This window comes from Rhinolophus hipposideros, assembly GCF_964194185.1.
Source record: "Rhinolophus hipposideros genome assembly, chromosome: 16".
Taxonomy (NCBI): domain Eukaryota; kingdom Metazoa; phylum Chordata; class Mammalia; order Chiroptera; family Rhinolophidae; genus Rhinolophus; species Rhinolophus hipposideros.
In genome coordinates, this window is record NC_138062.1 from 16760168 (window position 1) to 16777165 (window position 16998).

The window sequence follows — 16998 nt, forward strand, 5'->3', positions numbered from 1 at the left end:
AACGTAGTTAAATATACAAATTATTTCCTCTATTGTTACTCTTTTTGTGTCCTGTATTACAAACTATACCCACTAATGGTTTTATATATATATATATATATATATATTCTATATTATTGCCCATCTTATTCTCTATACATTTTATTTTTTGTTGAGATCTCTAATATATCACAAATTCATATTGTATATGGTGTTGTGACAGTTAATTTTATGTGTCAACTTGGCTAGGCTATGGTGCCCTAGTCTAGATGTTGCTATGAAGGTGTTTTGTAGATGTGATTAGCATTTCTACTCAGTTGATTTTAAGTAAAGGATATTATTACCCTCAGTAATGTAGATTGACCTCATTCAATCAGTTGAAGACCTTAAGAACAAAAACTGAGCTTACCCGCACAAAAAGGAATTTTGCCTCAAGTTTGTACCATAGAAATCCTGCCTGAGTTTCAGCCTTCAGCGTATCCTATGGATTTCATACTCAAGACAGCCACTATTATCTGTGTGTCCAGACTTCTGGCCTGCTGTACAGATTCCAGATTTGCCAGGCCTCTCGGTCACATGAGCCAATTCCTTAAAATAAGCCTCTTTGTATCTCCATGTATTCCATTGGTTCTGTTTATCTAAAAACCCCTGAATGATGTAGATTTTGGTACCCAGAATGGTCCTAGAGGAACAGAATCTTGGGAGAGAGTTTTCTGCGTTGATTCTGCAGTTTCTGGGCTTGGTTCTCTCATGGGATTAGATTTAAAAGCACTAATGACTCTATTATCAGTAGTAAAGAGGGCACTGATAGTTCATGGAATGACGTGGCAGTAGAGATGTGCAAACTATCATTGGATTGGCTGGGTGTTCCTAAGTGTACTCAACAAAGTGGGGAAACAAAAGGATGAGCTCAAATACTCATAAATTCCCAGCTCAAGCGCTGCATAAATGAGCTGAAAGTTTCACAGGCTGTCCTGAAAGGAAGCCTTATCTCCTGTAGCTGCAGAGCTGATATTTCTGAATGGCAAACCCAGTCTCATCTTGTGAGTGGCTGAATTACAACATAAATTGAATTTGTAAACTGATGAGATGTCTACTGTTAAAGTAAGCGTTTTGATTATGAAGGAATGGGATCCTGAAAATTGGAATGGGAACATATGGGCAGTTCCTGATGAAGTTGGGGGCACTGAACTCTTAAATGTTGATGCATTTTTTTTGCCAATGGAAGCAGCCACTCTGTCTCCATCTGAGGTTAACTGTGCTTTGCCTGAGGATCCTGTACTGGCCTCTCCTGAGGTAGTTGCCTTGCAAGACACTGTTGATTCTCTTCAGGAGCCCCCTTCTACCATGCGTCTTTGCTTCTTGACCTGTAAATAGGTGCAACCCCTAGCAGATTTCTGCCCTCTTGTTCCACAAGTTCACCAAAATCATAGCTCAGTTTTATAGTTCATTTTATCCTAGATGGATAAAGGGCCTCTGGGCCAAAGCAGGCTTTGAGTGCATTGTTTACCTGGTTCTCTGGGTTCTTGTTTTCTCATGTGTTGAGCTGATTAATTCTTTACTGTTCTGTAAATTCTTCAATATTGAGAAACCATTTTATCCAGCATTTTTTGGTTAGTTTTGAGGGTGGTCTGTGTGTGTATAAGTGTGTGTGTGTGTGTGTGTGTGTGTGTATGTGTGTAAATAGTCTAGCCTGCCATGACTAAACAATGGGAAACTTCTTTTAAGCCTATTAAATTTTGGTTTAGGGAAAGAGGAAACCTTTAACGCAGCAATGAGTGTTGGCAATTACATGTTCTTAAGCTATTATTCTATATTATATATTGATGAAGCATTCTGGCTATTGTCCTTTCAGATGATTTTTTTGGGGGGGTGAGGGGATATATTTTTAAGGATAATCACAGTGAAGAAGAAGAGTGAAAAATCTGAGATAAGATTAGAAATAAAATAAGATCAATAATTTTTAAAAATATTCTAGTATGGCAATGAATTAATAAGAAAGAGTGTAAATATGTGAATAGCTCTTTAGAACCAGAATCCATTGTCCACTTTAACACTGAATATACAGGTTGAAATCCAAGAGATTAGTGGGTTCTGCCATTTTGGTAGAAGGGTAACTGCCATGACCTCAGAGTAGGAAGAGTCTGCTTTAAATGGTGGTTGCATGGAAATCGGTATCATTCAGTCATTTTTCTGTGGGTTGGGTAATACAATTTAGAACATAGTCATTTCAGATATCTCTATCTTTATATCTAAATCCATCTCTATATATACTATTACTTATAGCTGTCAGAAATAACTTTTTAGTTGTATGTGGAACATGTCTGACACTTATGATTTGTTCTTGATTCCTTCCTACATATAATGGAGGATTTGGCAAACATCTACAAAAGAGGTAATAAAGTCAAAATTTACAACTCTGGGGAAAAGGGTGAGAATGCCAGGGGTTGTCTGGGGGAAGAGGTGGCTAAGGGAAAGACAACATTCATCTGAGAAAGAACATTAGAAGTGGATTGTTTCTTCTAATACAGTAGTTCTCCAACTTGGCCTCACACTGTAATTACCAGGGAAACTTTAAAAATATACCGATGCCTCAGGGTTTCAAACTTAATTGGTCTGGGATATGACTTGGGCATCAGGATTAAAACAAACAAACAAACAAACAAACAAACAAACACAACTTTCCATGTGCTTCTATGGTGCAGGGAATTATTCATAATAAAATTACTTTAGGAAGCAAATTCCTGTAGTGTAATGGGTCAATTTGTAAAATTTAAGTACAACTGTTCTGGCAGTCAGATATACTATGAAGTAGACAATACTAGAAGATGGGGGATTTCTGTATTTCCACCATAAACAGAATCGAAGATATAGTGCTTCAGCTGTGGCAGGAGGAACTTTGATTGGAGCAAAAAAGAAGATACTCCCTTAGAGTTTGGAATGCAATGTGCTGGAATGGCTAACAAAGGAATGTTATGGCATCTTGTTATTTGTGCACATTAATTCGAGGCAGTTTTGCTCCAGGCTCTAAACTCAGACAGAGCTGGACTTGAATTCCTGTTCCTGGACTAACTAAATTCACAAGCCTTGGCATAATTAACCTTTGTTAGTTCCACCGTTCATTCAATCGTGGAACAAATATTTATCAAATAACACCAGGCAGGTATTGGATATATATATATATATCAGTGAACAGTACAAAGTGTGCCAAATGAAATGACATACCTATCTCACAGGCTATTTGCAAAGATTACATGAGAAGTATATGTAAAATGGATAGTAGAGTGCCTGGTTATTATGATTATCATTATTATTAAAATTATGTATAGCATTTTCTCAAAGGGATAAAAAGCATTAGATTGGAGTTAAAATCAGTGGGAATTTTTATTAATGGCCTTTAACAATGGTTATGTTTTGCTACCCTCTGTATTGCAAGTAGAGCTTAAAGCAAAAAAACAAAGTAAAGGCACACACTCCCTAAAATAATCAACCACCACCACTGCCAACAACAACAGCAAGAACAACAACAAACCCCAAAGCATATATGATATGTCCAGGGACACTGAGCAATCCCAATGGCTCAGAACCACATTTTGGAAACCCATCCACAGTATATTCAACACAGGATATAGTGAATGACGGCTCTCCTCAATCTCCTTTCACTTCTCAGAAAAGAAGATATTACTGATAAAAAAGAAATAAAATCCATTCATGTGAACTGTACATCCCCAGAGCATTTGTACAGAGATGTGGAGTTGAATGACTGATTTAGGAACAGTTTGTCTACCTCATTAAAATATAGAGCACTCCCCTTTAAAAAGTATGTTCTTGGAATAGAGTAAAAAATGCAAGCCGAAGAGTATTCAGGAGTGCCTGTGTTGCTCCTTAAGATGTGGGCAACATACTTATAAGTGAATGGAATTGGAGTAGAAATCTGTTATGTAAAGCCAACAGCTATCGCTAGAGGTCTTCATTAGCCACCATCACTGGGGACCTGGGAAACAGAAACCATTTGCCGATAAGGACATTGATCGCATAGTTAGCCATTACATTTTCATGTAAATTTGTTCTGGAGCTACTAATAGAGTGAAAACATTTGAATCTTCAGATTTTTATAGCTCCCGGCATACGGTAAATTCTTGACAGTGTTATTTTCTTGTTCTCCGTCCCTTCCCTGTCTTTACATACTCTCTTCTGTGCAGTAAAAGATCTCAGAAATGACAGGGGTAAATGAATACTGCACTTAACTTGGAATCAATCTCAAGGGCTCCCATGCCAGTAGGCTGTGCAGCAAAAAGGTCCAACAGATGTCATACCTACACTCCTGTTTCTTAAAGGCTTACTTGTGTACTGTCAATCAAGTCAGTCCTTTAGTTAACCTATTTCGGTTGTTAAGGTGTTGCAAATCTTCAGTCTGAACACTTTTAGGCCCATTTTCTTACCTTGCAGAAATGTGATCTGAGTTTCTACCCTGTGCTGATCAGGTAATAAAGATGACCTACATTAGGAAATCATAACTCTGGGGGCGGCTGGTTAGCTCAGTTGGTTAGAGCGTGGTGCTAATAACACCAGGGTTGCTGGTTTGATCCCCGCATGGGCCACTGTGAGCTCTGCCCTCCTTAAAAAAAAAAAAAAAAGAAAAAAAAATCATAACTCCTCCTTGAACTGCTTATTTTAAAACTGCTTATTTTACTCGTTGGTCGTAGAAATTAATTTTTTCAAAGACTTTACATAAGTGACAATTTTTACTGAGTTCACGCTAATGGAGTGGAATTGTACAAAATAATAATAATAAAGGAGGGGAGACTAACATATTAATTGAGTGAACTTACATTCAGACCAGCTTTTTCTAATACTATAATATGTATTATTAGTCCATATATGTATATATATTCTATAGTATTATTTCAAATACTACAGAATGATATTTAACAATGAGAAACAAACAACTGACTATGCTTGGAATTACCCAAATGTTGTTGAGATGAGGCCAAATTTAGATAGTTTGGCAGCTGCACAACCCTCTGTCTTCCCACGCTCATTGTCATTGAATTCCTTGCTTTGTTCTCCCAGCGGCCTCCTTCTTAGTGTTTCTCCTTCATGAACTGTTGGGCTCACTCTCTTCTTCAAGAAGCCGGCTTCCCTTTCCTTCCTATTTCTCACTTGTGACCTCTTGACCCCTTACTCATTTATTCTTTTTCTGTTTGTATAAACAAATAAGAGTTAGACAAAAAGAAAAGATACTATAGTTTTTAAATTAAAAGATGTTGATTTTTTTAACCTTATTTTTTCAACTTCCTTAAAAGTTAATGAGAAACTTTTAAGGGTATAATGTGTTTTACGATTATGCATTTTCGCAAGCAAGCAATATGTATTTACTGGAAACCTACTTTATGTAAGACATTATAATACATGCTGAATTTAAACTCTAGGAATTTTATCATTATTTGGATTTTAACATTATGTCACTAACAGATAGGAATTTAGTGAGAAATGCAGAATTGTGATAGAAAGCAACACACAAAAACACACCGTCTCTCTATTCTATTTTCTTTAAGCAAAACATAAATAAATGGAAACATTTTGATCCTAAAGGGCTATAAATAAAAATCTGTGCCTCTTCATGACTTATTGATACTGAAAGTGGAAAAAAAAAGAAGAAAAAATGAATTGTTTGGGGCTTGAGCCTTCTCCCTTCATTTCCCATAACAATCACCGATGCCACCAAAACCCCCCCTCCTTGAGTAGCACAGCAGTGACAGGGAGTGAGAAAAAGTGGACATGTTGGGAATTGATTCAATTAAAAATATAGAAAAAATGTACTTCATATTAAATGACTGATTGTCTTCTTACCTTATTTGACCTAAAACTTTGAGAACTATATCCTGATACAGTTGCAACAGCTAATGTTTCAATACTTGTTTAGTAATTAAGATCGACTTGCAGAGATTTCATTCTTGAATAGGATAGAAACTGCAATAGCTTAGCTGATGTAAGGAAGATAGAACTTTCAGCAAAGATTGGGAAAAAAAAAAGTCAAGCGTAGCATAGTAATGATCTAACATCTAATTAGGTTATATTGTGCCTATCACAGCTCTCATTCCAGTGGTGACTGCTAATAATATGTACAAACATAAATCAGATTACATTGTCTTAAATCTTCAGAGCATGGATTGGTCTTCTGCAGAGCCCTCGAATTTAGCACACTGATGACAATGCATCGTTCCACAGTTTCTCTTTTCTTCACTGTTTAGTCCATGTCCAAAGCAAGTAGCATTCTTCAGCAGTTTAGAGTTATTCAAGGGGCTACTCCTCATTTTATATTGACTACATTCAATGTTGTGCAGTTACAGACATTAGGCATCAAGAGACTTATAGTCTAGTCTGTTACCTTTGAAATGAAACTTAAAATTCATTTAGGCCAACACTTTTACAGTAGATGAAAGGTGACTTAGCCTAGGGCACCCAGCTGGGTGACCTCCGAGAAAGCTCTCCTCCCCTCCCCGCCACTGCTTTTCACTCCCCCAGGGAGCTCCTCTTCCTTCTCTCAGCAATTTTGGTGACTCAACCTGTCACAGAATTGAAGACTCAGTTTCTCCACTGTGAAATGGAAATGACAAGATAGGTATTTTACAACATTGTTGTAAATAAAAAATAGTTTCGAATGTGCATTGAGTAGTATAATGCTTCAGATATTCAAGGTAGTAGTCCCCCTTTATCAGGAGGGGGTATGTTCCAAGAACTCCAGTGGGTACCTGAAACCACAGATAGTCCCAAACCCTATGTATACTATGTTTTGATAGCTTAATTTATAAATTAGCACAGTAAGAGATTAACCACAATAATAATAACGTAAAACAATTATAACAACATACTGTACATGTGGCATTACTGAGTAAAATAAGGATTACTTGAACGCAAGCCCTGTGATACCTTGACAATCAATGTGATAACTCAGATGGCTACTGAGTGACTGATGAGCAAATGTGTTAGACAAAGAGGTGATTCATGTGCCTGGTGGGACCGGATAGGGTGGCACTAGATTTCATCATGTTACTCAGAACAGTACGTAATTTAAAAGTTGTGAATCGCTTATTTCTGGAAGTGGCCATTTAACATTTTCAGACCACAGCTGACCCCGGGTAACGAAAACTGCAGGTATGGTGGGGACTGCTGTATAATCACTTCATCATCCTGCAGAAGGGCTCAGCCACGTTCAGTGCAGCCGAAGCAGGGGGCCTGTATCACAGTAGGCCTTTTGGGACTCTCACATTTTCCTATTGTGAACAGTTTTTGCTGATGAATGTGATTGATCGAAATAGAGTTGAGTTTATTTTACAGTACATGGTAATGAATTGTCAGATTTTTCAGGTCTTTCCCCTGCTTTAAAATTAAATATATAGTGTGAATATGACTGAAGTTTATCGCTAAGTACATTAACATAGTATTAATGGTTTCTCTCACGTGGTCAGTTTAGCAGCATAAGGGGTATGATCGGTTGGACTACTGGTCTGTACACACAATTCCTGGGTCTTTGTCCTGTAGTGTGACCTTGGCCACATTGTTTACCTGCTCTAATACTCCATTTCTTTTCATGTAAAATGAGAACAGAGATGAATGATTTCCAAATTCCTTTGTAATTCTAAGATCCCGTCAGATCTCAGCTTTGTGAAACATAGATAAATGTTCATGGAATAGTGTGGCATTTTCTGTGAAAATAGATTGTCTAACACATTTTTTCCTTGAATTAAAGTTACTAAAAAATCAAAGCAAAAAGGACAGAAAGCCCTCAATTAGTGGCAGCGGGCCTTCTTTGACAATAAAAGATACTTGCTGGAGATCTATAGTAGCTGTAGAATGAAAACAACTCTGAACTCCAAATTGACTTAGTACATTCAGAGACACAAGAATAAAATCTATTAACAGCTTAACAGAATTTAAATGAATAACTCTGAGTAATAAAGGAGAGGTCCACAGGTGAATGCTGAGAACACTTCTGGATGATTCTGAATTGGAATATTTGATTTTCTCCGAGTGAAGAGCTGAGTTCCTACTGTGTATGTACTGAGTTGATTAAAGAAACTGTTTCCATGGATGTGGAAGTGCAAATGTATCACTGTGTTTTTTTTTCTCCCAGAATACAGGCCTACCTCAGAGATATTTCAGGTTCGGTTCTATACTACCACAATGAAGTGAATATCTCAATAAAGCAAATCCCAGGAACCAGTTGGTTTCCTAGTGCACATAAAAATTATGTTTATGTTATACTGTAGTCTATTAAATGTCTAAAAACATAATGTGCATACCTTAGTTAAAATATACTTTATTGCTAAAAAATGCTAACCACATCTGAGCCTGTGGGAAAAATGGCACCAATAGAATTGCTCAATGTAGGGTTGCCACGAACCTTCAAGTTGTAAGAAAGCAGTATCTGAGAAACACAATGAAGCAGAGCACAGAAAAGTGAGGTGTGCCTGTGTCCCACACAGTTTGGAGGAAGACTGTCCAACACTTGCTCTCAGAGGCCCCGCTTTCCCCAGAAACGGTGAGCCTGTTGATTAGAGACTTCCGCCTCCGTCTGGCTTTGTGCTATCTAGAGCATGGAAGACAGGAAGGAGAGCAGAAAGCACATTTGGTGTCATGTTTTGAATTCTGGCTGTAGCTACAGACTAGTTGTGTGAACTGGAGAGAAGTCACTTAACCTATCTGAGCCTGTTTCTTCACCTTCAACTTGAAGGTGAAGTAAATGTGTACAAATAACACTATTAAACACCTTCTATTCCTTACTCTTAATAAATGGTAACTGTTATGTTGTCCTGTCTGATCTTTTGGGTTTAGTCTTTGCTTGGATATGTATCCCAGTCTGGGTTTCTGGTCTAGTTTATACCAGGTTTTCATGCTCCCAAATTTTGTTTGTGCAGTAGATATCTCTGCCTTCTACCTAAATAATGTCCCCTATTCCTTTACTGTAGCTCTCTACCAATTCCGTTTTTTATTTCTTCATATCTAAGTGTATACCGACACACACCGTGGTCAGGCGAGACAGAACAAGCTTTTAAATGAATGCCAGGTATTTCCAAACAAAATATGAGTAGGATAGAATCAATGACACATTTGGTAACTAATCAAATCCAAATATTCAGATCAAGCAAAAGACTTAATTCTATTTAATTCTTCAATCTAACTATTTATGCCTAGTGTAAGTCCTAATCTTGCAGCAACCGCCCTTTCCAAATTTCTGAAAAGAAATCACACCTCTTAATATTTTATCTATCATTCAGATAAGCAAGTTCCTGATCGTGTTCATAAGTCATTAAATGTTCATCTTAGCTTCTTTTTCATCCATTTGTGTTGCTTTCTTTTGCCATTTGTGGGAGCCTCGGGGAAATCACCCCATAATGGAACATTGCTCACTTGTATGATGTTTTTTTCTTCTTATGGGATCATACAAGAATAATAGATTATGATGATTATTCTTAAAGGATGAACTAAATCCACTGAATATTTTTCTTAAACACAGGTTGTTTACACTGAGATAAAATGGGCAGATAGACTGATTCCTTGTCTGATGACCCTTTTGTTTAGGAAATCCACATACTTGCTCTGAAAAGCAGTTAGGCAGAAATTTTCACTTTTGTATGCCAATGAAACAAAATGAAATTACAACTGGACTTCTCTGTGAACCCACAAGTTCTGCCCAAGAGAGAGTAATGAAAAGCATGAGAGCATTCTCTCACATTTCTAGAACTAGTCCATACCACAGAATCCGGGCTGTAAGGTAAGGGCAACCCCTCTCTCACTAAGGTAATGAAATTAGCTTAGGGACCCTGTGAGAGTCAGACACCCAAAGATTCTTATTTTAGGAAGAGGTTTGAGAAATAGGTGAGGACTGTGGAAGCTGGTGAGACCCTTTATCTGGTGTGTGTGTCTTGGTGTCCAGAAATGCCAATCTTATTGCTATAAGAAAGAATACTAGTAGGGCCCTGCTCAGAGATAGAGAAAACCCAAAATGTTGTAGACTAAATGTTATACTAAAATCCCAGGGATGTGCCTTTTCATGTTAGATAGAAAACATTTTGTTTTTCAATTTGTGCTCACTGGTACACCTAAAATATTCTCTTACAGAGCAGGATCTCACATATCTATCTTTAGAAGAAGATGTTTCTTTACAATTCTTCAACCCAGAATGTCTTCAAGAAGTATTTTGAGAAGAAACACCCCTCATAGAATGCCAAGCAAATCAATATTTACGACAATTCCCTTTGGCCTTTCCTCTACTTCCTTGACTCTGGTGCACATAACTATTGAAAATCTTGCTTGCCATGATGGAATATCTTTTAGAATCTGGAGTTGAAAAATACTATCGCCAAAGACCTATTAACATCTCTAAAATTTCACTCTCCATTGAATTAAAGGAGTAATATATTTTGCTCAAATAATTTGTTACAAATTCCTGGTAGTGACTACTTGGTTTCCATTCTCAGCTGAACAATCAACATTTCTTCAGTTACTGTCTTTTGTTTAGTTAACTCACAACTATGCAGAACTTGACAGTTCTGTCCACAGTGACACACCACTCTCCTTCAATTGCATTTTCATGTGATGTATATGACAAGAAATGGAAAAAACACGAGCCTTATCCTCCTGCGCTTCCTCCTACTCCCTTCTGAACAGTTGCTCTGTGGTTCCACCATCACTTCTCCATTGAATCAGCTCTGGGAAAAGTCATCAATTCGTTTTTACTACGCAAAGGCTTTGATGTCTGAAGTGTACTGTTCATACACTAACGTTTCTCTTTTTATCTGAACATGCCTTTCTATTCCTTACTTCTCATTGGTGGTTTACCTAAATTAGAATTCTAGGTTGACAGATATTACTTTATTATTTTGAAGATCTTATTTTATTTCTTCTGGTTCCTAATGTTACTGTAAAGAAGTTTACTATCAGTCAATTTGTCGTACCTTTCAGGGTCATCTTTTTTCTTTGGTTTCTTTTTGCTCTTGGTATTTGTCATTGTGTAGTTTCATCATGCCACTGTTGGGAATTTGTTTCTCTTTCTCCTTTTCAGTGTTTATTGCTTTTCTTCAAGCTGAAAACATATGTTTTTCTCTTATTCTGGAAAATCCTTGTTATAAACTGAATGTTTATGTTGCCCCCCCCTCCGCAAATTCTTATGTTGAAACCTAACGCCCAATGTGAGGATATTTGGGAGGTGATTAGTTCATGAGGGTGGATTAGTGCCCTTATGAAAGAGAGCTTTCTTGCCCCTTTGGCCGTGTGAGGGTAGAACAAAAATTCTGACCCAAAAGGGACGCTTCCCCAACCATGCTGGCACCTTGATCTTGCACTTCCAGTCTCCAGAATTATGCGAAAAAAGTTTCTCTTGCATATAAGCTCCCCAATCTTTGGTATTTGTTCTAGCAGCCCAAGTGGACTAAGTACCTGATCTAAGTGTACGTTTCCATGAGCTTTGTAATTTTATATCAACTAACATCCACCACAACCAAGATATGGAATATCACCCTAGAAAGTTCCTTTATACTCACCTCAGTCAGTCCTCGCCAACCCTTGACCACAGGCAACCACTGATTGCCTTACTGTCACTTATATACATTATGCTTTTCTGGAGTTTTATTTGTCTTCTCATAAATTTCAAAATTCAATAACTATTTGAGGCAATGGACATTTTCTAAAACAGGATTGCAGTAATGGTTGTACAGCTGCACATTTACTAAAAATTATTGGTCTATGTCCTTCTGATGGATGAATTTTCTGGTAAATTATACCTCAATAACACTATTAAAATAATTATAAACATTTAATGACTATTTTCTTGTTATAAATTTTACTTAGTTCTATATTAAATATTTCATACTTTTCTATTCTTTCATTGTAGTTTCTTTTCCTTTCCTTTAATCTCTTTATGCATTTTCAATATACTTACTTGGAGTCTCTTTTCAATTATTTTATTTGTCCTGTTTCTTAGAGTGAAAATTCCAGTGATTGTTGATTGTAGGTTCTCCATTCTTATAGTTTGCTTCATTTTAGAATGTGCAATTTTTTATTGTCAGCTCTTCTTCTGAAGTTGTTTTAGCTGTGAGAATATAGCTGTTGTGCCCTGGTGTCCTGCGGGGTCTCTGCTCCTGCTCCCCACATAAGAATGCAGGATATGGTGAGGCCAAAAAGGAACACCCACGGAGCCATAGGCAGGGGAGTCATATCATTATATTCTCACCGGCGGCATCCGCCTCTCTGCAATCCATTATTGCTAGCTCGGCCACCATCTTCTTGCTAGCCCCCATTTTCTGACAGCGTAGCCACAGCAGTTATATTAGTGCCCAGTGGCTCACTGGTTACAGCTGACGGCCAACTAGCCACAGCTGATGGCCATCCAATCACAGTTGATGGCCATTTACTACTTGAGCCAGCACTTTTCTATGTGAGGCCGAGAACCTGGAAACTGATCTCTGGGGCTCTGTCCCCACACCTCAGTTGTAAAAGTATCCTACTGAGAGATTTTGATATTTTTAGATCTAGTTTTTTTTTATTATTATTTTTTTATTTATTGTTGTTGGTTAATTCTCTACCATGTAGGTAGTATGTGTCCAGATACTTCAGGAGTGACCATTCGTCTTTTCCTCATTGCTCTCTTTAGAAAGAGCAAATTTGCTTATTGCTTTTGCATCCAATGTATGCAGCTATTTTACTTCTGTTTTAAAAGATGGGGCAGCTCTTTGAGGCCCTGCCTGCCTGAGTGGGTATTAACACACAGGCCTCAGTGGGTATTAAAAACCCAACTTCCAATCCCAGAGCCAAACACTCAACACAATATTAATTCTACCTCACACTAAGTATTTGAGTGTAATCTTTTTAGTATTTGTTGGATTTGTTTTCTTCGCTTTCTTTCTTTTGAGTTCAGTTTTGTGGTTAAAAATATTTTTCACTACCCTTCTCCATCATTTCTATTTATTTCTAATGTGGGAAGGAGTTGACTGGATTAGCTTAGTTCACCACGTTGCTAGAATTCCTTACTCTTCAAATCATGTGATCCCTTTCCAGTTCTTCCTTCACTTGATTCCTTGAAACATTTGCTAGTTAATGTTGAGCTCTAGGCATGGGGGTCCTCATCGGGTACAGACGCTCACAGGTGCCCCATGATTAGGTCAGTGCATAGACCGCCACCTACAGGGCTCCCCCTGCCCTCAAGCACCAGCCCACAGCACCATGTCCCAGCTGGTGGTGGGAAATAAATCTCTCCTTCCCACGACCTGTCACCTCCATTCATGGTGCACTGAGAGTGCCAAAGATAACAACCTCAGCACCTGGCTGAGTCCATCATCAGGATGGAACAGGCACAAAACTCACCTCCTTTAGTGACCCACTGAATGTACAGAGATACTGCCTGCCCATGGAGGGGACAGCCATGCCATGTCTGTGCTGAGATGCTGCAGGGTACCTGCCACATCAGGACCCTCCCTCCATCCATACCCAGGCCCCAGAAGGAGGCAGGGCAGCAGCAATTGCTGGGCAGAGGCAGGGAATAAGAGACATGGGGAGGCGGGGTGGCCCCAGGCAAGAATAGGCTGTGGAGAACCTCCCCAGGGCAGGCGGAAGGCCATGAAGATCAGGGCTGCAGATGAGCCAGACTGCTTGAGAGCTCAGCCTCCAAGCCCCCAATATGTGCTCCTTGCCCTATTAACTTCAATTACAACATGCAAATTCTAAAATAAAATGATTACGAATTTTAAGATTGTGATCAGAGAGCATTGAACTCCCAGGTAGGGCCCTTTTTTATTCGTTTTTAGTTTCAGGTGCACAAAACAATATAATAGACATTTATACCCCTCACAAAGTGATAACCCACTCCCCCAATCTGCTATCCCTCTGACATCGTATATAACTGTTACATTTCCACTGACTCTATTCCTTATGCTGCACTCCACATCCTATAAAACTATAACTAACTATAACTACTATAACTATACATATAGTTACATATATAGTTACATATATTTATATATATAAAAAATTATAGTTGACATTTATTATTATTCAGCTTCAGTTTCTTGAGGTCAGGGTCCTGTGTGACTGCACTGGTCCAACCTGCATGAAGCCCACCCTGTCTATAAACAGTTTTTCTGTTAACCAAGCCAATGAGAGCCCAGCAGAATTGTAGTTTAGAGCATGTTTCTCAAGTTCTTTTACCGATGGAAAGCTAACTCAGATACCCCATGTGTAAACCACACAGGACGGCTCTGCTGAATCAGAGGCAGGAGATCCAGCTGCATGTCCCTCCCATCTTCCTCTCCTGCCTTGTCCCTCCAGCCCTTCCTGTGGCCCAGGAAGCACCAAGCATTGTGTGAAATACAATTTGAAAATTAAAAAAAAGAAAAAGTTTATTTGTGCTCCCAGTCTAGGAAAACTTGGCATTTCATGTTTAATTTGCTTTCATTTTCAATCAAGATTTAGAAGGAAGGCAGCCTGTATTTCATAACAGAAATACTAATTTTACTATTTCAAAAAGAAAACCCAGTTGACCTTATGTGTAACTATCAAAGTCAAGGGTAAAACAATAACTTTTGGAGTTTTAAAATCAGGGATTTAACATATATTTATTTTCCTTACTCACACCCATGTCCTGGTTCCATTTCCTATTCTTTTGTTGTTTTTATTTGAGATTATAGAATTCTCACCGACATCATCAAGTTTAACTATAGAAATATGTTTGCGTGTTTGCTTTAATTTTGAAAGTTTTATGAAGACACTTAAAACAAATCTTTGCACATTTGTAACCTGTTTCATTGCTCAACATTAAGAACTTCTTTTAATCAATTTATTGGATGTCTTCTCTCTGTTCTTCACATATTATCACACATGGTTTTGATCATTTCCCTTTTCTGGGAGGAATTTTGAAGTTTTTGCTTATACCACTGATCTGATTTGTGTGGCATCAATTCTGTTCTGCATTGACTCCAATAAATATTTTAATCTTGTTATTACATTTTTAAAAATTTCTTCAAAGTGTTTTTTTTTTTTTAATCTCATCCTGTTTGTACCTTAATCTTTGCTGTTTTTTCATTCAGGGATGATGTGAGCGCCAGCAAGGCCTCGGATTTGCAGATAGACCCTGGCACAGATAGCCCATGGCCATCTTCTCTGTCACTTGTGTAATGGTAAAAGCCATCTTCTCAACTGTGCACAGCTTTAGCTCAGTTCCTACTACCCCGGAAATACTCCTCTGGCTCTGAAATGGAACAGTCTGTGTGCTCTTACTTTTCAGTTTCTTTGCTACAAGAGGGATGGCATATATAGCCTTCCATTGTTTAATCAGGTGCAATCCATGAAAAACAGCACAACCCAGCAAGTACCATTGCTAGGGCGCTTCCTGTCTCTGCTGCTATTTTTCGGTTTCTGCTTCCTGCCTCTGCCACAGCTTTATCTGAAGGGTCATCATCCTAGGATGTGAATACCATTCTTTATTGCTTTCTACCCCTGATCTTGTTGGATAAGAGGCACTGTGTTGGATAAGGGCAATTGAGAAGGAAGGAACAAGACCTTGACTGTCTCAAAAAACAGTAGAGAGTGGTTGGCTGCTCAGTTTTCTAATTACTATGATATTTTTTAAGTTTAAAAACAAGCAGTAAAAATGAGTCAATGCCTCATTTCAAACAGTGTCATTCTAGTTCAAAGGGTAGATTGCATGCAGCCTACTGATAATGCTTCTTCATCCAAGTGCTGCAAGATTAAAGTTGATGGAAATATCTGTCATTGTCGGGCATTGATTTTTGTCCTTATTTTTTAAGCTATTGTTAATTATTGCCTTTCTTTATGATTCTGCCTGTAATTTATTTGCAGGTTGGAAGATGACTATCATGATCTTATCCCAAAAGTCAGGAACTTCTAAATTAAGGTGTAATTAATAGGCTAGTGAATGTTGTAGTCGTTTTACTATGTACGTGGAAATACTGAACAAATCCAAGTTGAGGTGGTTTTGCTGAGTGGAAAGAATGCCAGCGTCGAAACCTTACAGTCAAGTTTTGACCCCCATTTATTAATGATATTATTTTAAGCAAGTCACTTAACCTTTTTGTATGTCTATTTGTTTTCATAAAGCAACAATAATCATACTTGTTCTAAGGACCTCACCTGGGTGTAATGAGGACCAGAAGAGTTAATACTTGTAAAAGTTCTTTGCGTTCACTAACGCTCCAGACCCAATTATATCCCATGACCTTGGCGTCAACAGTGCTACAATTAAACAGCTCCTCTGCTAATTAAGCTACCAGGTCACAGAAGTGATACTTACTAATATTTATTTCTGATTATTTTGGCCATTTACTTAATGTAGATTTCGGACATAAAAAGTATGTCCATTACCACGATAAAAAGGGGTAATGGTGATAGTTCTAGCCTCTTGTCATTAAAAAAAAAGAAAAAGAAAAATACTTTTTTTTTTTACCAAGTTGTTAAATTTACGTGAATTTTACCTGCCACCTTCTAGAGTTCTACAAATAGAGGCTTTGTTTCATAATTTTTTCCCTCTATATCCATAAGAATATTGTGAATTTTCGATTCTAGCTGCCTCTTAACAGTGGAAGAGAGGGGCCAAATGAGACCAAAGAGTCACCAGCTTCTTTGGCTATTAAATTTGATTAGAACAGAAGAGTAGGCAGTTAAAATTGGAAAGTATTGTGTAGAAAAGCAAGCAATGAAAAGTGGATCTTTAATCATCTTTCAGGCTAATTGAAAGCAGGGACTTCTATATAGTGTTATAATTTACAGTCTAATAAATGCCATAGACGTCTTGTTATTAACATGGAAATTAACAAATATACAAGGAGAGACTAGTTTGGTGCACGGCAAATTGAAGGCCATGGAAATAAAACACACATCAATTATATATTTTCCTTTGAATTGGTATATAATGCTCTCCTCTAAGTGGAGAGAATAATAAAACTTCAAGGCTTTTTACCCTAGTTGCAAGTGCTGTTGAATGAAGTCACCTGCCTTCATGACATA

At 37.8% G+C, this 16998-nt stretch overlaps 1 protein-coding gene across 2 annotated transcripts in view; it reads left to right on the forward strand.

The window, feature by feature from the left end:
- The window catches only part of IL15 (interleukin 15), a 146153-nt gene that overhangs the window by 16342 nt on the left and 112813 nt on the right, over positions 1 to 16998 (forward strand). The window lies entirely within an intron of this gene.